Source organism: Triturus cristatus, chromosome 9, assembly GCF_964204655.1.
Source record: "Triturus cristatus chromosome 9, aTriCri1.1, whole genome shotgun sequence".
NCBI classification, from domain to species: Eukaryota; Metazoa; Chordata; class Amphibia; order Caudata; family Salamandridae; genus Triturus; species Triturus cristatus.
This window is the reverse complement of record NC_140592.1, coordinates 176,069,952-176,095,232: the sequence shown is the minus strand read 5'-3', so window position 1 is coordinate 176,095,232 and position 25,281 is coordinate 176,069,952.

Here is a 25,281-nt window from a genome sequence, read left to right as displayed (position 1 = left end):
GGCAAGTAGTTTTCAATTCAGTTTTGGCCTTGAGAGGGAGCCAGTCTAGATACCTAAGTGATGGGGTGATGTGGTCAAAGGGTCTAGTGCTTGTTACCAGTCTCGCTGCTGCTTAGAGTGTTGCTTTGAGTGGAGCTGTTTTTACCTTGGGAAGACCTGAAAGTGTTTCAGATCTGTATTCTAGTGTGGAGACCACTAATGATTGTACTGCTTGTTTGAAGTCTGGAGGTTTCATGAATGGTTTCACTTTCTTCAGTAGTTTGAGTTGGAATGATGCACTGCACGTGGCTGCACTGATATCTGCTAGCATGTTCAGATTCTTGTCCATTGTAATTCCGAGGGATTTAGTGGAATCAATAATGGGAGGTTTGCAGTTGAGAACATCTAGGTGATTGAGCCAATCTTGGATGTGTGTGGAGCTGTTATGAGGAGAAAAAAAGTAGGAATACTGGGCTCGATTCACAAAAGTAATCTGAGACAAAATCGTAACCTTACAACTTTTGGTATTCACAAAGGGCTTAGGAGTAATAAAGATAGGATCTTGTCTCAGTTAAACTTAAGTTTTGGTCTTAAGGGCCTGATTTAGATCTTGATCTTGATCTTGATTAGATGCTGGTGGTTCAACGGACAAAAGGCCCTCGGAATGCAGCTGGCTCTGCCAAGTATGCATCACAGCCAGTGTGTCTGCCGGGCTAATCTTGATGTGCCCTCCTGCCGACATGACTGTGGCGGTTAAACATCTGCACCTGAGTTGGCGAAACTGGAAGGGACATGGGGCAGAAACTCACCCTTTCTCACTTTCGCTATCCCTTTTTAACCATGGACCTGATCTTCCAAGCCCTGCAGGATGACAAACAAAATCAACACCGTTGAGGATGGACTCAACGGTAAGCTCCACTTTGACCTGTTACCATTTGAATTGTCTGTTAACATTTGCACTGAACTCGTATATTATTAAATCTCTCTGACAAGCAACAGCATTCCAATGTGCAATGCATATGTCTGCAATGTTGACGTTTAAGAAAATTAAAGAAACACACCTGTATGATCACATTGTATGTATACATTCGGTACAAGTAGCCTTAAAAAAACTGAACACGTGCACAAAAAAGGATATCAAATAAAAAATTCAAAAGTCACCATACAGGTGTGTTTAAAAACCTTTCGAAAATTGTCACAATAAAAACATATGCAACACATATCATTGGGATAAGGGCACTGTAACATGTTGTAGAAATTGCACTAGACAACGTGTGACTTTTACTTTATAATTTACCAGTAAAATCAATGTCATCAATTTCAATAGTCAACATATTTTATAAGGTGTAATGCATATGTGCTCATATTGATCAGTAATCAAAGTGAAACAAACACATCTGTTGTAACACATCCCCAAAAAAGTTTAAACATCAATTTAGTTGGTGTAAGTGGCCATTCATATGATGAATGCCTGCACCTACATTCAAATGACCATCTCATACTATGTTAACCAGTGTATGCACTTAACAAAGTAGACATTAAAAAAAATCAGTTGTATTGCCTGCCATCATGATAAAGAAAAATAAGTACTTTACATTCTAGTCAGAAACATTGCTATTAATGAAACAATTGCAAAGGAAAATTAACGCCAGGACTAATTTGGTGAAATCAAAAATATAGATTTATTCGAAACAATGAGATAAGTCTCTCAACATTCTTTAAAATAAAATACAAATGGCAGTCCATAAAGTGCCAACAAAGTCCTGTGCACTATTGTGCGGTGGCACCAAACTTGCCTCCTAATATACTGCCAAGGGTAACCCCTTCAGGAAGGGGCACCTAGTGGGCAGAGCAGGCCCCTCAAAGATCTTACTTGAACAGTGAGGTTTGGGAGGGGGTGTTTGTTTTGGGAAGGGGGTTGCATGTGGGAGGGGTACTTTAGGTATTAGTAGGGGTGGTTTCTGTATTGGGAGGGGTGGGTTGGGATGTGTAAAGGGTGTGTTGGGGTGTGAAAGGGGTAGCTTTATGTTTGGTAGGGGTGGTTTGAGCTTTGGAAAAGGTTAATACAAGGGCAAACAACAAACTCTCATGGGAAAGATGGGTAGGATGTTTGGGAGGGAGTTGGGTTTGGGAAATAGAGGGCGTGGGACTGACTGATGTGCATATGTCTGTAGAGGGTGCAGATGCTTTGTGGGTCTGGTGTATGTCGTGCATGTTTGGGTATGTATTGCTTCCTAGGTGCCTGTTGTTTGGCTGAGTGTGGGTGTTTGTGTTTTGTGGGTGAGGATTCTAATGTGTGTGTGTGTGGATGGGTGTGCTGTAGAAGTGCTGGGTGGGGTTGTGCTATAGGTGGGTGTGGTGGTGGATGCAATGTCTGTGGGTGTGCTGGTGGTGGTGCATTTGGGTGTGGTGGGGTTGCAGTGTCTGTGGGTGTGCTGGTGGTGGGTGTGGTGCATAAGTATGTGCTGATGGCTTTGGTGTCTGTGGGTGTGCTGGTGGTGATGGTTGTGCCTGTAGGTGTGGTGGTGGATGCAGTGTCTGTGGGTGTGCTATTGGTGGTGCATGTGGGTGTGGTGTCTAAGTTTGGGTATATGCCTGTGTTTTGGCTGCCTCTGTGTTTATTTGTGTGTGTTGCTTGTGTGTGTTGGAGTGGGTGCATGTAAATGTGTGAGTGTGGTTTGGAGAGTTGCATAGAAGGGGTACTTTAGGTTTTACTAGGGGTGGTTTTTGTATTGGGAGGGGTAGGTTGGGATGTGAAAGGGGTTGTTTGGGGTGTGGAAGGGGTAGGTTTGCGTTTGGGAGGGGTGATTTGGGCTTTGGAAAGGGCTCATGCAAGGGCAAGCAACAAACTCTCATGGGGAAAATAGGTAGGATGCTTGGCAGGGAGTTGGGTTTGGGAGGTAGAGGGAGTGGTAGTGGCTGATGTACATGTGTCTGTAGAGGGTGCAAGTGCCTGTGGGTCTGGTATATGTCATGCATGTTTTGGTGTGTCTTGCTTCCTAGGTGCCTGTTATTTGAGTGAGCATGGGCTTTTATGGTGTTTATGTTTTGTGGGTGTGGATTCTAATGTGTGTGTGTGTTTGTGTGTGTGTGGATGGGTGTGCTGTGGAGGGGCTGGTTATGGTGCATATGGGTGACCCCTGCGTTTTAGGGGGGCAGGGTTGGTCAACTGGGAGGGAGCAAGAGGGAAGATGGAGATGGATATCTGGTTGGCAGACAAGGATGCAGTTGTAACTGGAGCAGTACAGTCTGACACCACTAGGGGCTGATCACTTGGGGAGGCCTCCAAGGAAGATGTCAAGCTAGTCGCCTCCATGCCAGACCCCTCACCCTCTCTGGCACTGTGTCCCTCAGTGTTGGTGGTCTCACCAGGTGAAACACAGTGGCCAGCTGCTCTCTCACCTATGTGGCCAACATCTCCTTCACCTGCTCCGGATGATGCTGAAAAGACATATACAATTGTTTAATTTTAGCTGTGTGAAAAGAACTAACTCTGAGCAGAAATGTGTTCATAGGTATTATATTGCACTTGTTACAAGGCTCACAAACTTTGGTTCTTTACATCATCATCTCATGCATGTAGGGAACACCATCTGAAACCATTTGGTCACATATTTGCAATTCCCCATGATAGCTCCTACATCGTATATGGTCTTGTCTCTTAACCATGTTCATTTCTCTAAGGGAACTGTTGAACACCTCTGAATGGTTGGCCTTTGTTTTCCAGAATAGTGAACTTATGCCACCAAGAAGGATATACACCAAAAATACCTTTGGACATTGTGTGTACAAGGTCAAAAAAGCTGCATTAATGACATACACTAAACGTAAAATTTGAATCAATGTGTGTCAACAAATATTGTAGTGTTGTGGCAATGTTTGTAGAAACTGAAAGTCTGTCTCCTTTGGCCATTTCACAATGGTAATATTATCCCAAGTAACTCAAGTATAGTATAAATGTGCAAGATATTATATGGTTTCAGTACTGAAGTATCTTAAATAATGTATCATGGACTACGTATTTACCTATGCTGTTTGTCAATTAACATGTGAAACTCAAATAAGAACTTACCCCCATAGTTGCTGCAGTTGGTCTCTCAACTGCCCATCAAGGTGGGCATAGGCCACTACAAGAATGCAGGCCGTTAGGGGGTCAGGTTGTGCCATGAATGCTTCCCACGTTGGGTGGACTGCTCAAGCTGGACTTTGGCTGACTTTCTGGTCCAGCGTCGTAGGTCCTCTCACCTCTTCCGGCAATGGAGGCTGTGCCGCTTGTAGACCTTCCCAGGGTCCACACCTTCCTGGCGATGGCCTTACAGATATTTCACTTCTGATAGGCATTGACCTGTAGGGATAAAAGAAAAGGAAGAACAAAAAGAATGGCTTTGTGACTTTCTGTATTGATGTAACACAATTTTACTACATTTATCACAAGCATGGCTCATAGGTTACCATACAATGTGTATTTTCACATGCAGACCAAAACAAATATATTAATACACACTTTCATAGTGACCTGTTGACTACTCTCATTCCTTGTCATGTCCTAGACTCAGTAACGCAGGCCAGTGACATCATCTAACCCAGGGGGCGCCTACATTTTTTGTGATATGAGCTACTTCTGATCAGTGCAAAACATTGTGAACTACTGAAGGTTAAACATCTTGCACATTGTTTCCAGACATCCATACGGCCAGCTTTATTGGCTTTATGCCAAAAGTCCACAGAGCCAGATATTATGGTTTAAATTACATACTATGACGGAGGGCATTATGAAAAGGATGCCATGTGTGTCAATGAGAGCGTGCTCTTTGGGGATGCATGAACATGTGTAAGTATGAATGGGATATAATTGTATGGGTGTGTGGTATGTGGTAGCACAGGACACCCCTTTGGCCATATGTGGCACTGTTACATGGATGACACAAACAGACACTTGTATGTCCATTTGAATTGGGGGAATTTAAAAGTGCTGACAAATATTCTACCAAGCACTTCATATCATGGAACATTTGTCTGCACTTTAAAATTATCCAAGGTAAAAAAGGGCAGTAGCTTGCATAAATACTTATGGCACAGTGAATACAAGCCACTGGGAGTAAGGGGCCTTCAGTTTGGAAATGCAACACTTTGAGATGGGAGTAAAATGAAATGCAGTGTTAACTCAAGAAGTTACGTAACTCTCCATTTCAATTCTCATTCATTTAAAAGCACTCATGAGCATGTATTCTGCAGAAACCTCCAAATTTGAGTTTATGATAGATATACTTCAGTGCTTCAGTGGTTTTTAAGCCCCAGCCTGGCCCATGGTTCTGATTGAGCACTGCTAATCCTCAGGCCCTACTATCTGCAGCCTGATGATCATGATGTCAAATTCAGACAGACTTACCTTAACTTTAATATACTACTCACCTTGAGTCCATCTAATAACTAACCTCAAGGCTGTGTGCTACTCTGAAGGGGTATGGGGGCTACTGTTGGCTCCCAATCAACTGTTTGGAGACCCCTGATCTGGGCTGAGCGATTTGTGGTATGATACACATAGCAACCATCTTTTTAATTTGGTTTGTATGGAAAACATATATATGTACAATTGCAAACACAATGTATTATGTTTTCTAATGTACATGATGTGAGATTCTACATTTCACATGTAATTTAAGCATATACATAGATATATCAGTACATACACACCAAATAGAATCTAGAGCTTTAAACACACAACACATACTAATGTTGTTGCTTTTTAACATTGTAAATTGCTTATAAATCCCCATCATCATTGTCCTATGTAATGAACAAATTATATGATACATCAATCCCTACACTTCACTCAGGAACACAAAGGGACATTGTAGCCTGTGTTAATGGGAAAAAACAGTTATACAGATTCACATGAATATTTCAAACATATATCTGTTCCTCTGGTGAGCCATAGAGCCATGCAGGGACATGACCTCCTGTGCCAGCAACTCCAGCTCCTCTGGCAAGAAGGCAGGGGACCCTCTCACCTGCTCGACCTGGCATTGTTGCTCCCATAGGTCTCAAGCAGCAGCAAAAGTGGAGGCGGTCTTAATGACTGCAGTGTTAGGAGGCAAGTGAGCTTTTTTTTGAACCGCCACATACATTTACACAATGCACGCAATCGTCAGCGAAGATGGACACAGACATTGGCATTTTACACATGTTAACCTATGGCTGTGTCTGTCGTGTAGTTGAACACCCACTACGTGATCAACTTCTGCCACAGACATCTGATTACAAATGTTCTGATGGCAAGTTCAGGCGTCATCACCAGTCAAAATGGTGGCTAGTTTGTGTACATATTCAATGGTCGAAGCACACTCATGTATTTTGTTTACAAACATTCATATCTAGTGCATTCCTGTGATTAAATGCAATATTTCCACGGTGTTGATTAGACCTCTGTTTATGTTATTTTAGTTGAAAATGTTTAGCATATTTAAATAATGTATTAGGAATGTATTATTTACATATTCTTTCATATTTAAAATATTGACAGCTACAAAATCACATTTGTGAAGTAAAAAGGAATAAAACATTTTTTAGATTCAAAATCTTGTAAAACCACATACATTTTTAGTACATTAAATTTGTGTTAATAATCATAATTGATTAATGTGGAACAATTTTAAAACTGTTAACAATTCTTTCAATGCAGATGCTTGAACCCTGGGAGAGTGAGCAGATGACAGCTGGATCCAGATCTTCTGCCTCCCCACAGGAATACCACATCTATTATACCAATTGTCAAACTCATGGCAGTACTTAATTTTGTGGCCACAGGATCATTCCAATACACTGTGGCAGTATCTAGTAGAATGTCACAGCCAACTTTCAGTGGTGTGCTAGAAGAAGTTCTTTCATCAATGATGAGACACATCACCAGCTTCATCCAGTTTCCAGAGCATGAGGATTTTGCGAATGTGAAGGGGCGTTTCCTATGATTGGGGTTGCCTACCGCATGTGGTTAGAGCAATTGACTGCACACATATTGCCTTAGAGACCCCACATGCCAGGCATCAAATCTAACGGAATTGGAAGCACTTCCTTTCAATCAATATGCAAGTTGTCTGCCTAATTGATTTGTACATCACAAGTGTATGTGCACGTTTCCCCGGATAAGCTCATGATTCCTTTCTACTCATCCGATAAGGTGCTGCACAACATAGCCCTATGACGGAACATCCCTTACATTGCGGAGGATTGAGACCATGAAGAGCCACTGGGTGAGGATCCTAAAATGCCAAATGAAAATGATAGTGGTGAGGAGGAAGGAGTTGACTTCTGTCAGGATGTCATTGACACCTACCTCGCATGAGTTTAAGTATCTCTCTGCATGTTATCACATTTACTGTTAAACCAACTATTGATCTAAAGAGAAAAAAGGTATGTGCTGAACATGTTTTTAGAAAGGGAAATCCAGGCCACGGGGCTATGTTGGGCAAAGTTTTAACACATTGACTTTTGTGTTAATTTTTATTGTTTATCTCAGATTGTGTTTTGGAAAATGTGTCTTCAAAAAGATGACTTTGTAATATGTCTATTTTATTATGTTATTCATCTTTTTGTTTTAATCTGTTTTAGGTGTCTTCACCATGCCATCTTAATTTGGACATTTCAATGTTGTGAAGTTTGCAGTTAAATGGTGCTATTTCAAAGTATAAAGCAACTATGGGTTGTTCCTGTGGAAGAAAAACACAGACTTTGTGTGTACACATCTCGTACTGAGGCAACTTGCACAGTGATTACATGGACGTTTTTAAGATTTCATTTGACATGTTTTCTGTTGAATAGTGGCACGAAGCCAATATATGCTGCTTGATTTGATTTGCTCTACCCACATGTGGTATTCAACCAAAAGCATAGTCATCCCCCTTCACATTGGCCAATTGCACATTCTGTGTTAAGTGTATGAATACGTTGCTGTGTCTCATCATTGAAGAATGAAGTTCTGGTAGCATATCACTTAAAGTTTGTTGTGACATTCCCTCAGATACTGCAACAGTGTATTGGACTGCCAGGATGTAGGACTATTGGTGTTATTGTTGTGCAATTCCTATTGTGAAACAGAAGATCTGTCCCCATTTGATGACATAATCTGCTTATTTAATCTGATTCTTTTGATTATGTCCCCTTCTTCCATGGTGGCAAGGTGTGGAACTAGAAATGTAAAAATGGCACTAAGTATTTGTGTTATGTATGGTTTCTTATGTTGAATAAACAATTGTCAGAACACTCTGTTTCAAATTTAAATAAATACTAGTTGATAAGTTTCTGGTATTTGTATTTTGTTGTCATGATAGACATTACTGAGAAACATTACCTACTTGCAAATCATTTATGAAGAAACTATTCTTTGGTTGTTTACATTTTGAAATGTATGATGGAAGGAAAAACATTTGAATGAATTCAGAGAATAGCTACTACACCAGTCTTCGACTTCACTTTTTGTGTTGCTTTTATTAAACAAACCAAAATTAAGTAAAAGTGGATGTAAACCAAAAAAATACAAACTAAGAACAAGTCATTCATAGTGAATGAAACTAAAATTGTTCAGCCAACATTGTTTGAAGTTCAATGTCCACAATACAACTGGCCTTAGAAAGGTAAATGTGACCAGGAAATAGTCCACAGAGTAAATGGTAGTCACACACTGGATGAAATTTGGTTTGGCATCTCTTGGTGGTGGTGGAGTTCTTGTCATTCTCTCCTGGTGGTCCGGTTGAATGTGTGCTCCCTCTGGGGACAGGTGGATCCACAGTTGCAGGGACTGAGGTGGGTGCAGGTGTTGCCTCTTGTGACAGGGTCTCACTTTCTGTGGTTGAGGTAGATGTGGTAGGGCCAGATGTAGTTGGACCACAAAGGGGAAGATGATGCAAGAATAGCCCTGCACAAATAGGTATAACTGTGCTGCAGCACCCCAGTCAGGGAGCCCAAATTGGAGTTCAGATTCTCCATCTGAACATTGTGCTCCCTCTGCCACTCCTTCATATCCTGGAGCTCTGTAAGATTCTGGTCCATCATGTCTTAGGGCTAATGGAGTGCCCCCAAGGCTTGATTGATGGTGGCCGGGTGAAGGTGACCCGAGTGGCTTCACTATGCTGGCCCACAGGATCCCTCCCACGAACCCTAACCCCACTATCCTGTGGCCAGACAGGACTGGGGGGCACAAGTTGGGGGGATACAGAAAGTGGAGGTATCCATCTGCTGAAGTGTTGTAACAGCGGGGGTGGGAAGTGTAGATGTGGGCAGAGGGAGACTTACTACAGCTGTATGTCCAAGCAGACCATATGGACCAGGCCGCTCCTCTTCATCTGGACTTCGAGGAGTGGAGTCCTCTCTGGAGGCTTGATTCTGGGCTGGAGTGGAGGTATCCTGAGACACGGATGTTTGGCCACGTGCTATGCTATGGCTGTTGGACCTATGATGAATGTAACAAAAATAATAATTGCTAAAAGTGAGGATTACACATCCAATGAGTTTCAAGCAAATGTAATGTAGCAACTCAACAGGGAAAAGAAAATTGAATATCATGATTAGACCTTACAGTGGAAATTGTATTAATTACACAAACAGTTTATGTCTCATACAAAAATACCTCAAATAAACAGATAGAAAGATGTCCTGAAATGAAAAAAGATAAATTAATAAGTATACATGAAATGTACCAACCATTAAAAACAACACAGTAGAGAGGTGACATGTGACATTAACCCTTCCAAGACCCAGCAGACTATAAAATAGACATTTCCACAACTTAGAGAGATGTTTAGCATTATTCATCATAGAAACAGTGCAGAGTTCAGTTTTCACACATGCCACTTTTATTCAGCATACAATTATACATGCCTTAATTTTTTAATGTCAACAAATGGTGATTTGTGAAACTAGTTACATCAATTCAATTACATGACAAGAAAATGACAACATACACAAGTCAACAAAAACTATTTTCAAAAGAGAGCATTAAATATAAAATGATCAATAAATGACACTTTTTCAAAAAATTATTTGTTCATACATGTTACAAAGTTACTTTTTTTATATGTTTTAAATATTTTCATATGGAATGATGGCTTGTATGGCAAATGTCATTAAAGAATCATGAACATGGTTTATTAATATTCTCCTAAAAAATATGTGGTTATATTTTTTCAAAGCCAAAGAAAATGACATTTATATTTACGGCACATATTTAAGCGCTTACTACTAAACTTACGTCCGCACTCGGGCCGGAGGCGGAGCTTCCGGACCACAGGTGGAGATTTTGGCCATGGCTAAATCTCCGCCACTGGCCGGAATCCCCACCTTTGGGCTGGAAGCTCCGCCTCTGGCCCGGAAGCCCCGCCTCCGGGCCGGAAGCTCAGCCTCCGGGCCGGAATTTCCGGCCCGAGTGCGGATGTAAGTTTAGTAGTCGTAAATCCATTCTGTGAATAGCAAAAGTAGTAAGTTTATTCTGTGAATCGGAAAAGTAGTAAGTTCATTCTGTAAATACCAGAAGTAGTAAGTGCATTCTGTGAATACCAAAATGGTACTAAGTTTAGGATTTTGTCTTAAGTTTGTTCTGTGAATCGGGCCCTAAGCCATTACAGACACTTAAGTGAGTAACTTGAAAATATAGCCATGACATATGAACTGAAAATGGAATTACCGATAAATGTGATTAGAATTTTGTAATATGAAAGTTTCTGCTTGTTCAAATACTGGAAAGATTCTTGAAGCACTTGTGATTTTACAGTTCTTTGAGTAGGCATATGAGCATGTCAACAATGAAACTTAAACGTTTATCCTACAAACTGAGAGCCTGAGACATTTTCCAAATGACACTCTAAATAAAGCTAAAATGTTTCCTATTTATGCAACTATAGTGCAGTAGTAAAGCTTAATGTAAAAAATATATATTGAAATGTTTGAAACTCAAATACTTCCACTGCTTGTAGAAACTAAACGTGTGTGAAATAAGTCTGAACAGGTCTTAATTGTAGAAGATGCAAAGCATCACCACAATTCAAAGCTCAAGAGGTGACGATTTTCGTAGAATGTGGAATGTGGCAAATCTCAATGGTGCGGGCTCAGTGTAACACGCACAGTTTGCAAGGAAATAAATATGCACTGGTAAATAGCAGTCTCTTGCCTTCTAATTGGAGGGGTTTGCAATGGCCTAGTTATAAGTTAGCATATTTAATGCGCTGTTGCCAAAGCTGAAACTACCTGATTAAAAATACTAAGGAGAACACTGACTGTACTCTGCACAGAAAGACCAGCTCATAAAACTGGAAACAAATATTAACAATAAGTATCATTGCAGCTGTTCCACTAAATATTATTTTAAAATCCAATAATTTAGCCCCTTTTAAACTGCACAAAATGTTGTTAAATACCTTAAATCTGTGGTCCTCATAGTACAGCCCGCCCACCGCCAGCCGCCCGACATAACTTCCTTGGCGGCCCGCGGACCTTGCAGGTACTGTACCCATGGCCCCCCCAGCTCTTGTGAGGAGAGAGAGACAGAGAGTGGAGGGAGAGACTGACTGACTGAGAGAGAGGGAGACTGACTGACTGAGAGACTGACTGACAGAGAGAGAGACTGAGAGAGAGAGACTGACTGACAGAGAGAGAGAGAGAGAGAGACTGAGAGAGAGAGACTGCCTGACTGAGAGAGACTGACTGACTGACAGAGAGAGAGACTGACTGACCGTGAGAGATGGAGAGAGAGAGATTGACTAAGAAGGATAGAGAGACTGACTGACAGAGAAAGACTGACTGACTGACAGAGAGAGATACTGACTGTCAGAGAGAGAGAGACTGACTGAGAGAGAGAGAGAGACTGACTGAGAGAGAGAGAAAGTGACTGACTGACAGAGAGCGAGAGACTGACAGAGAGAGACTGAGAGAGGAAGACTGATTGACTGAGATAGAGAGAGAGACAGACTGACTGACAGAGAGAGATACTGACTGTCAGAGAGAGAGACTGACTTAGAGAGAGAGAGACTGACTGAGAGAGAGAGAAAGTGACTGACTGACAGAGAGAGAGAGAGAGAGAGAGAGACTGATTGGGAGAGACTGACTGACACACAGAGAGAGAAAGACTGACTGGCTGACTGACAGAGAGAAAGAGACTGACTTAGAGAGAGGCAGACTGACTGACAGAGAGAGACTGACTGAGAGCGAGACTTACAGAAAGAGAGACTGACTGACTGACTGAGAGAGAGACTGACTGACAGAGAGAGACTGACTGACAGAGAGAGACAGAGACTGACAGAGCAAGAGAGAGAGACTGACTGACTGAATGAGAGTGACTGACTGAGACTGACTGACAGAGAGAGACAGAGAGACTGACTGCGAGAGAGACTGACAGAGAGAGAGACTGACTGACTGACAGAGAGAGAGAGAGACTGAGGGAGAGACAGACTTGCTGACAGAGAGAGACTGACTAAGAGAGAGAGAGAAAGAGGGAGAGAGAGAAAGAGACTGACTGAGAGAGAGAGAGAGAGAGAGAGAGAGAGAGAGAGAGACTGACTGACAGAGAGAGACTTACTGACTGACTGAGAGAGACTGACTGAGAAAGAGAGAGGGAGTGACTGACTGACAGAGAGAGAGAGAGACTGACTGACTGACTGAGAGAGACAGAGAGAGAGAGAGAGAGAGAGAGAGAGAGAGAGAGAAATCAGTACTTTGTGAAGTCAGCACTTTATGCCAGAGGGAGGAAACAACAAAATATTACTGTAGGGGAGAAGCGAGGGAAAGAGCATGAGCTAGAAAAGGCCAAAGCTAAATAAGGAGAAAATATAGGGGAAAGAGCAGGACATGCACTTCCCTGGAGTGCTAAACACAAATGGTAAAGAAATAAAAGAAAAGTTGTTCGCTGATATAAGCATTTCAGGGAAACAACTCATTCAGTCAGGGTAAAGCCAAATTCCTCTAGGAGTGGGACCAGCACAAAAATAGAGAGAAAAGACAAAATCAGGATCTGGCAATTGAATGGACAAAAAGCCTTGCAATCATGAGCAGGGGGCTGAACCAAAGCCCACTCTGTGTACTATTGTCTGCAAAGCTGTGAAAGACTTCTGAAGCAGTCTCTAGCGAGCCCATAAAACTGATCAGAACAGTCAGCTACATTGATAGTGCCTATGGGTAGTAGATCCAGGGTGTGTGATGGCAGTGTGGTAGCATGGATATAAAGGTGTCTGCCTTGTAGGAGGAAGGATGAAGTAAACAGTGAAAGAAGGGATGGTCTTCATCACCATGGCAGTTTGTCGCATTTGTATTGCTTAAGCATGGCTGGATCGCCATCCCCCGTCCTTCCAGCAATGGCAAGGGCGTTTCTTAGAGTCTGCACTATAATAGCGTAAAGGGAGAAAGGCCAGGCAGACGGGGAAGAAAATCTGGGGGGCCCGCTCAGACTGGCCTCAGCGGTCATGGAGTTTGCTCCAGGAATAAAAAGTGAACTCTTGGAGTCCTCTTGACTTTCTTCAGTTTTTGTTCCTTGCCTTTCTGCCAATCTGTTTGCAAGACATTGCAGGCTATTATGGGGTTAAGGTTGGCCAAAAGTAACCTCTGATGGAATTGGGCTTGAAGCTGTGCAATGCCTCTCAAGATTGGTATTGTCTGCTAATAAAAATGTAAGAAATTCCAACCAGGGGCACATACATATTTTGCATGGTATCAGCATGGAATCCCTCAGCAGCTGTGAAAAGAATGTAAAATATATTCCACGCCAACCCGAGTAATAATCCATGGGTTGAATCCCAAATTAAAATGGCCATCCTAAACTTGTCACTTTGAGAAGCACACTCACGGATTCTGACCAGCTCATGGGGTACTTCTGGGTACTTGCAGTACTGCACTCATCACCCTCTTGCAGGACAGTGTCAGCACAGGCAGACAGAGGACTTATGGGGTTTGAATTACTATTTTAGAGGCAATAACTACAGCTGTTTCAATAAATATTTAAAATGTGTATGCTTCGTAACAATCACTCTTCATATTGTCTCCCTATCACTACCTAAAATTGCAACAAATTAATTTTGATTCTGCATGTCAGGTTTATGTCTACAATTAGCAGTATGGATTTGATCACTGCCTGTGACAATATTCTGAATATGTCATAGGCAGTGCAAGTGGAGAACATAGACAGTAAAGCAAATGTTTATTTTCCAAACATCACACATAGAAGGTGCAACAAAGAATTCTGGGCCCAATTCACAAAAGTAATCTGAGATAAAATCCTAAACTTACTACTCTTGGTATTCACAAAAGGCATTTAGTAGTAGTAAAGTTAGGAATCCTAACTTTACTACTACTAAATGCCTTCTGTTAATACCAAAAGTAGTATATTTAGCATTTTGTCTCAGATTAGTTCTGTGAATCGGCCCCTCTGTTACTAGTTTATTATTTAAATTGAATTTTGATGGCTTACAGCTTGTAATTACATTTCATTTATGATTGAATCACAGTAAAAATGTGTTTCGCCTAGTACCTGCAACAATGGGGAGTTTTAAGGCTGTTACCCTACATTCATACAAAAATATTTATTCAGTAATACAGAACAAAATCTAAACTATACTATTACTTGCACATGTCGATGAGAGCACTGGTCCTTCGAATCACATGAGTATCAACGTAACAGGAGCACTCTTGAATTTTCTTCTATATAAATATCACAAGGCATGATTACAGTACAAAATAGGCTCTTATGTGATGGTAAATAGGTTTCAAGCTTCTCAAAAGGGGAGCAGAAATATAACAATCTCCGAAAAATGACATACAATATAAATACCTACTCGTGCCCTGAGTACATTCCATCTGTGAAGAAAAGACCAGTGGCAGCTACTCCGCTAAGGCGGAGGAGCATTGCCCCACCGCTATTAGAGCAGTACAATAAGAAAAATAAAATGATAATAACAAGACGTTATTATCGTTTTATTTTCTGTGCTAGACTGGAGCCAGGTCGGATAGGGTGGGGCTGAGAACAGTGTAAAGTGGTTTGCACTCCATAAGTGCGCATAAATGTTTGGCCCACCCCTTTGGCCGGCAAAACAACACATGCACTTACCATGTTCTCCACCTGGCTGTGTTGCACAGCCCGATGGAGAACATGCCGAGACTCCCAGGCACTGTCTGAGTGGCCAAACAGGCCGCTCAGACCAATCACAATGCTGTTTATGATGGGAGAGTCTGCTTCCAGTGCTGCCAGTGCAGACGAAGAGGATGGAGGAGAGGCGTGCAGCAGCAAATGAAAGTTAAGGTTTTTTTTTTTATCCATTCCTCCCTTGCGCACCACACCCATTCCAAGGCAGCCGCCAATGGATAAGACAGCAATCAATGGGAATTAAATTCAAATTTTAATTTGGGAATGTCTTCACAAGGACCATTTAATTGTCACCCTGTGGAAAGTTTACCTTGATCCTTAGAGCTAAATATTTGAAACTCTTATGCAATAATCCTGGAAAGTGTGGATTAAAGATGAAGTAGGAATAAGAACACAGTAATATCAGTCTCCATAACTGAGTGTAATAGAAAAAGGTGGTGCCTGGATATGGCCAATGTCTTCTTCAGGATTTTTAGGGCCCCAGGCCAAACTTATTATGCGCCCACTGTCCAACGCGAGTCATTACATCGCGTGCCATCACAACGCGGTCGTTACAACAACCGATTTGTTACCGCGCAAAGCCATTACTGCACAAGGCATTACATCGACTTGCAGTAGATGGCGCGCTGGCAAATGTATAATTTACTATCCAACTCCAGCCTATGTAACAGTAGGGAAGGTGTTTGAATAGTAAACTTTACTATTCCTAATGTTAGCGTGCCACCTACTGCAAGTCGATGTAATGACTTGCGTAGTAATGGCCTTGCGTGGTAACAATGTGGTCGTTGTAATGACCGCGTTGTAATGGCATCGTGGTGTGATGACCGCGATGTAAAAGTCATCTCCCTAAATATGCTACTAGGCAGAGAGAAAAAGACTCAGAGGTAAAGTTAGGCATAGAGGTTGACATAAGAAAATAGATGTGTGATAGATGAATGAATCAATCAATTGCGGGACTTGTAGAGCACATGGCTACTCCCAGTAGTGTCCCGGTGCTAGAGAACAAGCATGAGCACAAGAAAAAGGGAACAATCAAAGTGTAAAAGGCCAAGCCTTCAGCTGTTTTTTAAAAGACCGCTTACTCACTACTAAGCCCGGGCAGAGCTGTCATAGTGCCACTACGGAGAGTTTCCACAGAGTTGGAAAACAACTCAGCTCCGTTCCACTCTGCTCCCCTCCACCCTCGATAACTTAATTGTTAAAAAATAAAAAGGCACTTACCTGCTGTGGCTTCTCCGGGCTGCCTCCTCCTCACCATTGTCTCTCTCTCCTCCATGTCCTCGCCGTCCTCATCCACAGAACCCTTACATAGTACATCTTACGTTCGCGCATGCGCACGCACAAGACTTACAATGTAGGGGTTTCCGTGGATGAGGACAGCAAGGACGAGGAGGAGAGAGATAGACTAATGGCAAGGAGGAGGCAGCCCGGAGACGCCATAGCATGTAAGTGCCTTTTTTAATAAATAAATTAGGGAGGGTAGAGGGCTGGCTAACTCCGCTCCGCCCGGGGTTACTCACTACTAACCGTAGCTTGGCAGGAAAGTTATTCCAAGCTTGCCGGCCCAAGAGAGCAAATGATCTGCCTCCTGTTTTTGCTTGGCTAACCCTGGGGACCTTAGCAAGATGACCAGTAGCTGAAAGTAGAGTTCTAAAGAGAGAATAAAATTGAACCCCATTCTGGCCCAGACTGATGGAGAGCTTTGTGCATCAGTGTCAAGGTTTTAAACAGGATCCTTTTACTAATAGGTAACCAGTGTAAATTGATCAGATGGGTCATCATCGATACACGTCTGGGAAGATGGAGTACCAGATGGGCCGCTGTATTCTAGACCATCTGCACCAGATATTGAGGGAGGCCTGCATACAGAGCATTGGCAGAATCCAATCTGGACACTACCAGCCCAAGAAGCACAGTGTTTCTGACTGGTAAAGAGAGGAATTGTAAGAATTTGTGGGCCATGTTCATCAGGTCAAAGCATGTGCCAACAACGGTGTTAATCTGAGCTAGTAAGGTTAGCAGTTTGTCAATCTTGACACCCATGGTCTTAACTACTTCAGCTTGGACCTTAGGTGGAGGGTTCTCATACAGCCAGCACGCTTGTAGATTCAAGGTAAAATTATACCCAAAGCTAAGAACCTCGGTCTTATCAGGGTTGCACTTAAGTTGATTAAGACTCATCCACTGAAAGACCGCAGATAGGCAGAGCTTGATAGCCTCTTGATCAACAGAAATTTTACTTTTCTGGGGCTCCTTGAACGGTGGAGGCCTTGGACAATTGGCCTCTTTGCCCATACCTAAAAGCGTATCTGGGTGTGGCTGTCGTGAGGTTCATGGGTATGTGTCACACTTCAGAATGCAGTCTGGAAAAATAGCTCACAATTCCGTTGTGGTTTATAAATGTTTAGTGCGTGAGTCTCAAATAATGTTATTATTAGGTTGGAGAGGTGTGAGAGGACGTTCCCAGGAGATGTGAGAGCAGAATTAAAGATAGCAACACAGAAAAGAGAAAAAATGTGCAGCAGAAAGCATGAACAAATGTTTTCTGATTTGGAACTGGAGATCCAGGAATGTTTTTTACACAATGACAAGTTGAGAGGGCAGCAATTCCTAGCCATGCAAAAGTCGAGAATACAATTATGGTAGTCAATGCAAGAAAAAATAAAGGCAGTTGGAGTGACTTATCATAGTACTGAAGAGATCAGTAAGTGATTGTTCCATCTGAATGTGCGTACAAAGAAGGGAGCCACCAGCCTTAATTAAGCAGCTGGCAAAGGAAGAAGCCCATCACCTGCATGACTACAAGCACTGATTGCAGAGCTTCTGGAATCTACACTCACACCACACCATAAGGTCAGAACTATTGATACACAGGCAATTGCCATGTTCCCCAATTCCTGTGCTACTCCTTTTGGAAATAGGCTTCCATTCTCACAGCAGGACCATGTACAGTGTACAGGTCTGACACAGTCATCTTGCCCACAGACTACATATAATCTAGCCCAGCTTCAAATGACACAGGTAAAATCAATATGGTAGTAGCAGTAGGACTTCACGTATGGAAAATGAAGTGCACTCAGTACCTAGTCAATGTGTAGGCAGCACCCACTCCAATAATAATTACATACGCATCCCAGTCCTTCCATTGTACCTGTATGTTGAAGGCAGAAAGAAAGTGCTAAGTCATGTTACTCACACTGAGTAATGTCTTTTTCCACAGATGAAGGGACATATCAGGAGGAAGGGGAGGGACTCATGAGGCACAAGGGTGAGGTAGCTTAGGTGGGGGAGACAGGAACTTTCCTAACCATGTCCATAACACCAGAGAGGCACCTATCAACCCCCACAAAAAACTGCCACACAGACCCTGTGAAAAGCTGGCACTAGTCAGTCTCCAACTGCAAAAAGACCAGCAGCAGCTGTGGTGTCACATCTGCAGAGCACAGGAAAGACAAGGCAGCGTAGGTCAACAAGGGGGAATTCAAGACACTAACTGAATGCCAGAAAGGCTTGGCTTTAGAAATACAGGAATAAGGTGTATGTGAATAGGAGATGCAAGCAGAGACATATTCTAGGCCAACTAGGGACTGGTGGGCAAGTGCCACTTGAGGTTTGTCCCACCAGCTATAAAACTCCAGGTCGAAATGGACTTCAGTGGTGATGAGGAGAGAGATTTCAGGTCAGGGCACAAGTGCACTTGGGGTCCTACTACCTACTCAGACCAGCACCAGGGAGAAGGCACAGCTATCAGAGGTTGGGGAGGCCACCAGCCTCAGCAGCTTGTCTGGGGCATAAACATTTTGCATGCTATACCCACACAGCATTAGAATGGAGTGAAAAGGAGGTGGTGGAATCAGTGCATCTGAAATGGGCAATCAAGGCAGAGCAAAGCAGAGACACAGGGAGTAACACTAAATCATATCTTGGCATTCCCTTTAAATCATATTTATTTTTATAGGATGTATTCTTAGAAAATTCATCAATAAGTACCAGGCAAGCTTAGCAGTTTTTTTTTTTACTTCAATGTGCGAAAAAACAGATATTTGTATTAGTACTCAATACCGCCTACATGTCATTCTTATGTAGACCTGCCAACTCCCATTGTGCTACCTTGTGTCACACAATTTTGTCTCTTTTCACGTGGTCACCCAGTGAGAAGCCAAAATCACAGGATGGCAGGAAAGGCAAACTAAAAATATCAACATAGAGTGGTTTTCCAGCTCGTTCTTGGAGGCTCTGGGCCACTTATATCCATTAGGGGGTGTGAAAATACCCCAGGATATTGGCAGCACACTCAGCAAGCTGTTGTCTTTCTTTTTATTTTGGGAGAAAGATAAGTGCAAGAAGGGAGCTGTTCTCTGCACAAGGCCCTGCCTCCTCCTAAGCCACGCCCCCTCTCACATGGTAAAATATTTTTTTAAGTTAGCAGGCCTGTTTGTGTGTGTATGATGTGTACTGAAGGTGCTTGTTGATGGGCTGGAGATCTTTATCATTGGAGTCATCGTTATCTGGGTCAATGGAGATGCCTTTCCATATCTCTGTGTTGCACATCACATCATATGCAATAAGCATGTCTCAGATGCATACTGCAAGACTCCCCTACTTTTGTGTAGGCACATTAGTCTACCTCTCTGCAGCCCAAATGTATGAACCACCACTAAGCATATTCTCTGTGGGTGACACTGCACTACCTTTACTGTGGAGTTTGTGGATGCAGGCATGGTATCATGAGCCATGGTGTCATGAGCCATTGACTAAAGGCACAAACACTGTCACCTACAAGAATTGTCATGCCATTAGCATATGTGGGGATTCCTTTTGTCCAGTGGGTACTATGTTAATAATTACGTAGAAGGCAATATTCCAAACTTTCCTCTTGCCAGACATTTATACCAGATAAAATTACAGAACATAAAAGAATCATGGGTACTACCAGGATATCATGCAATGAGGTGTGTGATTAGCCAGTATTGATTACACACCACCTATATGTTCAGTGAATGTTGTATTTTTATTTTGCAGTATAAATACTCTTTGGCTGATGGGATACATTGTGCTACATGAATATTGGGTCTTGCAACTCATGCATGTTTTCCTACATCACGATATCCAGTTTTGAATTGGCTACCCAGTTTCTAACAAATAACTAGCTTTGTACATTGGGCTGTTAATCATTATTTCCACTGTGTCAATTCGACACAGGAAACAAGGGATAAGTTAAAATAGGAACATATGTGACAAACAGAATACAGTGATGAAGTAGACTATGGAATTACTGAAAACAAGGGGCTTGGTTAATCCAAGAAACATGCTTGCAGACTACACCAGCGCAACACAGTAACAATGATGCTACTTCGATGGTTTCAAACATCTTCTTCATTAAAATAAGATCTTATACATTATGTTATGTTCTGCTAATAAATTTGCAAAGTGCTCGAATACCCGTGGGTGTCTTGGCGCTGATAGGTTTAGCAGTTTGGTAAGGAAGAGAGAGGACTAGATGTTGAAGAGGCAAGTTTTAAGCAGCCTCCTAAAAGTCAATAAGGTGGGAGCTCTTCTAATGCTTATAGGCAGACCGTTCCAAAGTGCGGGGGCTTTTGAAGAGATGCGGCTGCCCTCCCCACCCCCATTTGAGTCTCTAAAAACTGGGGCCGGAGATCTTCATAGTGTTTTAGATCATAATTCTTTGCTGGGTAAGTACCAGGTTAGAGACTGTTTGAGATGACAAGCAACTGAGTCATGCAAAGCCTTAAATGGTAAGGCACAACACCTTAAATGTAATTTGGTTACTAACTGAAAGCCAGTGGAGTCCCCTGATGGAGGCAGAAACAGGTTGGAACTTGGGGAGATCAAGAATAAGTCTTGCCGCCACATTCTGCACGCTCTGTAACTTTTTCAAGTATTGTTTTTGAAGCTTGACATAAAGTCCATTGCAATAATCCAGTTCTGTGAGAATAAGTAATTAAATGACTGTTTTTCTTGGGTTAAGCGGAAGAACTGGAAGGACCTTCCTGATAATTCTCAAGGTATTAAAACTAGAAGAGATAACTGAGCTGATATGTTTAATAAAATTCAACTTATCATCTAGAAGTATTCCTACATTTTTCACTTTTTGAACCGGAATGGGGAGTGTTCCTAGGTCGGATGGCCACAAGGTGGACTCCAGAAATGTGGTCTATTACCGAAGAGTATGACCTTGGTTTTATCAGAGTTCAGTTTAAGGCAATGTTTGCCCAGCCAATGGCTAACAGCTATCATACAGTCATGAAACTGGGAAATAGTGACATCTATATTGTTAGAGGCCGACACAACAATCTGCGTGTCATCAGGATAAGAGGTGGGGGAGACCCAAAGGATCTGATCAGGGAGGCCAGTTTGTTGACATAAATATTGAAGAGCAATGGGCTCAGTGAAGATCCCTGAGGGGCCCAACAAGGAAGAGAAAAGGACCCAGATGAGAATTTCTCCAGCACGACTGCATTAACAACAAAGCTCTTGCCTTGCTTCAGTCGTTTTTAACAGGCAGAGATGACTCAGAGTATTTTAAGACGATCAATAAGAGCGACATGATCAACCCTGTCGAAGGCCGCCAACAGGACGAGAAGAATGAGAGCTGCAGAGTCTCTGCTGTCCAGGATGGTTCTTAACTCAACTGTAATCTTTATTAGTGCCGTCTCTGTGCTATGCTTGGCCCTAAAGCCGAATTGTGTGGGGTCCAGTAATTGATTTACCTGAATGAACTGTGTCAGTTGTGTATTTATTATTTTCTCCACTATTTTGGCTGGAAATGATACCCTGGAAATGGGACGATAATTTGCTGGATTATCTGGGTCTCGATTAGGCTTCTTAAGGAGTAGAAGAATAGAGGCCTTTTTCCACATATCGGGAAAGGTCCCAGTACAAAACATTGTGTTGAAGATGTTGGTTAGACATGAGGCAAACCTGATATGGAGAAATTAATCATGTTGAGAACTTCTGATACCATGGTAAGCGAGAATTGACTGAATGTAGGTAGGGAGCTGCTAACACAAAGATTGGAGTCATTAGTAGACGATTAAGCTATGAGAGGGCTAGCACTAGAATCAACAGTTCTGAAAGAAGTGAAATGATTAAATATTTTTCCAACTTTGTCACAAAAGTAAGAGGCTATTTTTTCACAGAAATATTGACTATTGTTGAATCCTTTGGTTTCTAGGGCTTTAGTAAATGTATTTATGACCTGGAAGGGTTCTCTAGTAGAATGTTTGGAGGCTTCAATTTGTAGTGTGAAAAAGATAGATTTTTCATTTATGATGACTGCCTTATACTTGGCAAGAGAGAGTTTATATATTTCTTTGGCAGAAGAGTTGTAGTCTGTTCTCTATTTCCTTTCAAGTCTTCTACACTTTTGCATGGCTAAGTATCTATTGGAATATTTACACTACGGTGCCCATGATAAACTGAGTCTATCCTTTGTGTTCATGACCCTAGGAGCAATGTCATGGTGACGCTTCCAATATGCACCTCCCTCCAGTACACGCCCGCGTGATGACGTATGCACGTGCACGTGCGATGACCTACAATACACACCACTCAATTTAATCTTACCGGGTGTACGACCAGTCTCCCGATTCATTTAGGAGAGAGGCAGCGTTGTTGCGGTAAGAGTTGCTATAGAGAGTTTTTTTCTTTGGCGTTTCAGTAGCTGTTTGGATCAGACCCCTGATGCTCTATGATATTTAGCAACCGGCTGTTATGTGTACCTTTGCAGGTCCGGTGCGAACTAAATTAATGATTAACAAGACGAACTTCTGACCACCGAGGAGCGGTGAGTCTGTTTGTCAGTAACTATCATTTCTCAGTAGTGGGTAACGCGGCATTGTTTTACATATGGCTATTTATCTTCTTTCGCAGATTAAGTGCCCTCGTGGGACACGCTTACACTTTCAGCAAGTTATTGGTAAATTGAGACTTCCTTGACTATAAACAAGGTAATTCTTTGGTCGGTATGCAGCTATTTTTATTTTGCCTTTGGGCTCCGTGCAATTCTGTGGGTTGTATTTGCACTTTCGTCTTTTAGTAGTGTAAGACTTAACATTGGCCACAGCTGATGGTCACGGCTGCTTTTGATTTTATTTGGCTGGATAGGTTATCCTCAGATCTTTCTCGGACTTAGTGCTAATATATTTATGCCACTACTATATCGCTTAATTATTTGTGTAACTGCATATGTCCAATTTATTGGGAATTTTGCTTTTTACATCTGTTTATGTATTTTGTGTAACTATGTTAGTTTGTTTTCAACGTTTGTCAATGTAATTATTCCTTTTTAATACCTGGCTAGGTATGTTATCAACCTCTTACCTTGAACTTAGACTTATGCAACCAATACATCTCACCCCTGCAGATGCAGTTATCATGCTCTCCTTCCAATGAGCCCCAGTGCCTACTTTCGCTTTGACTTGGCCTCTCAGGTTAATTTTAAGGATTTTGTCTTTCACAATATGTTTAGACCTCTTTGTCTCTCCTGAGACAATTATCCCTAATACTTCTTCAATTATACCTTAGGTGCCCTTCTTCCCCGCACACAGTCCTGAGGAAGACCCCATGTCAGGTGGACAGTTACCTACATAGTCCTGGGGTCGAAACGTCGACACTTTATCTCATGCCAGCTTCAAACAACGGATAATTTTGTACCGTGTTTTTCTCAAACTGCATGGCTATGTGTTAATTATATGACTATTCATGTAATGGTGGCTAAGTAAACTAGCTCGTTTTTTGTATATCAAACTTTAATTTTTGGAATTGCACCAATTCTTTTGTCCTCCCCTTATACACCATTTCCGCACAATTCACTTTGATCTCCTTTACCTTACCTAACTCCTTCCTTCCGGGCACATCGCTTATAATAATTGATGTAATTTTTGATGACATTTGCTGGAAATGAGGGTGTGATTAAATAACACTTCTCAGTTCAATTTTCGTTTGTATTATTTTCCTTGTACCATTTTTTGTAATAATTGTATGTTAGTTAGTACTTACTGGGACCCTTTCCTATTGTAACGGATGAACAGGCAGCACTAGAAAGAGCAAAGCTGGTAACATTTGTAGCCAGACAAGGCTCCACTCGAGCAAATAAGGTAAATTGGATGTTGGCAACCCAACTGATGGTCAAGACCAGGACTCAGATTTCCCACTGATGACTGCAGAATTCCTTGCCTGAAAACATTCCCATGTTTGACAGCGCTCATTAGATGTTACATTCACTGAGCATATCTGGACAGAGGCAAGTTGTCTGCCACTAGCAAGCCCTAGGGAACTGAGGCGGGTCTGGGGGGCCTCTAGCTTGCTCCCTCAATCTTTGAGTTCACAGCATGGTGCAGATTCCTCACATTGTCCGGACAAGGACACATGTGATTGTTATGTTGCTATATTGTGGATTTGGTTGGGCAGTTATACAAAAACCAACTGGGAACTTCTGGGGCTGTTTGTTCTTTGCACATGCATGGTAATTTAATGGAAGGCAAACAGGCCCAATATGAAATTAATTTAGTTCTGCTCAAGCACCATCACATAAAGTTACAGGAAGGATTACTCAGTCAAGTTGCCTAGATTCTGGCAGTCCTGACTGCCAGTTGTGGTTACTTTCACCAACCTGTCCTGGCTACGTTAAAGTTTAACATTGTATTGCTAACATAAGGGGTGTGCGAAGGTGCATTTCACATTTCTCCAACAAACATACCTTACTAAGCTAGAACTTGAGAAACTGAAGAAAAGATGGAGGGGACAAATATTTGGGACAAATTACTCGCCAGTTGCCAGGAGAACCTTGGTATGAATCACCCACAGGGTCCCATTTGTCATTGACTCTGTCCATCTGGAGGAGGAAGGGATCTGCACAGTGGTGGAGGTATGGACTGAGTATTTATTTGTGTACATGACTCTAACACCAGCCAGGTCTCCTAAGATACGTTAACTTCATCGCCGCTTAAAAAATAGGACTCTCCAACTATATGGGGTGGGGTCTACAATACAATAATAGATGTTGGAATCCATTGCTATGAGCACTTGAGAGACTGACCACACAGAGAGTGAACACATGGACTAGCAGATTACATTTAACAGAGGTATGGCGTGAAGTTCACACAGACAGAAGGAAATATTTGTTTTCCTCATTGGTACATAATATCAGTACTTGGCTTGAAATG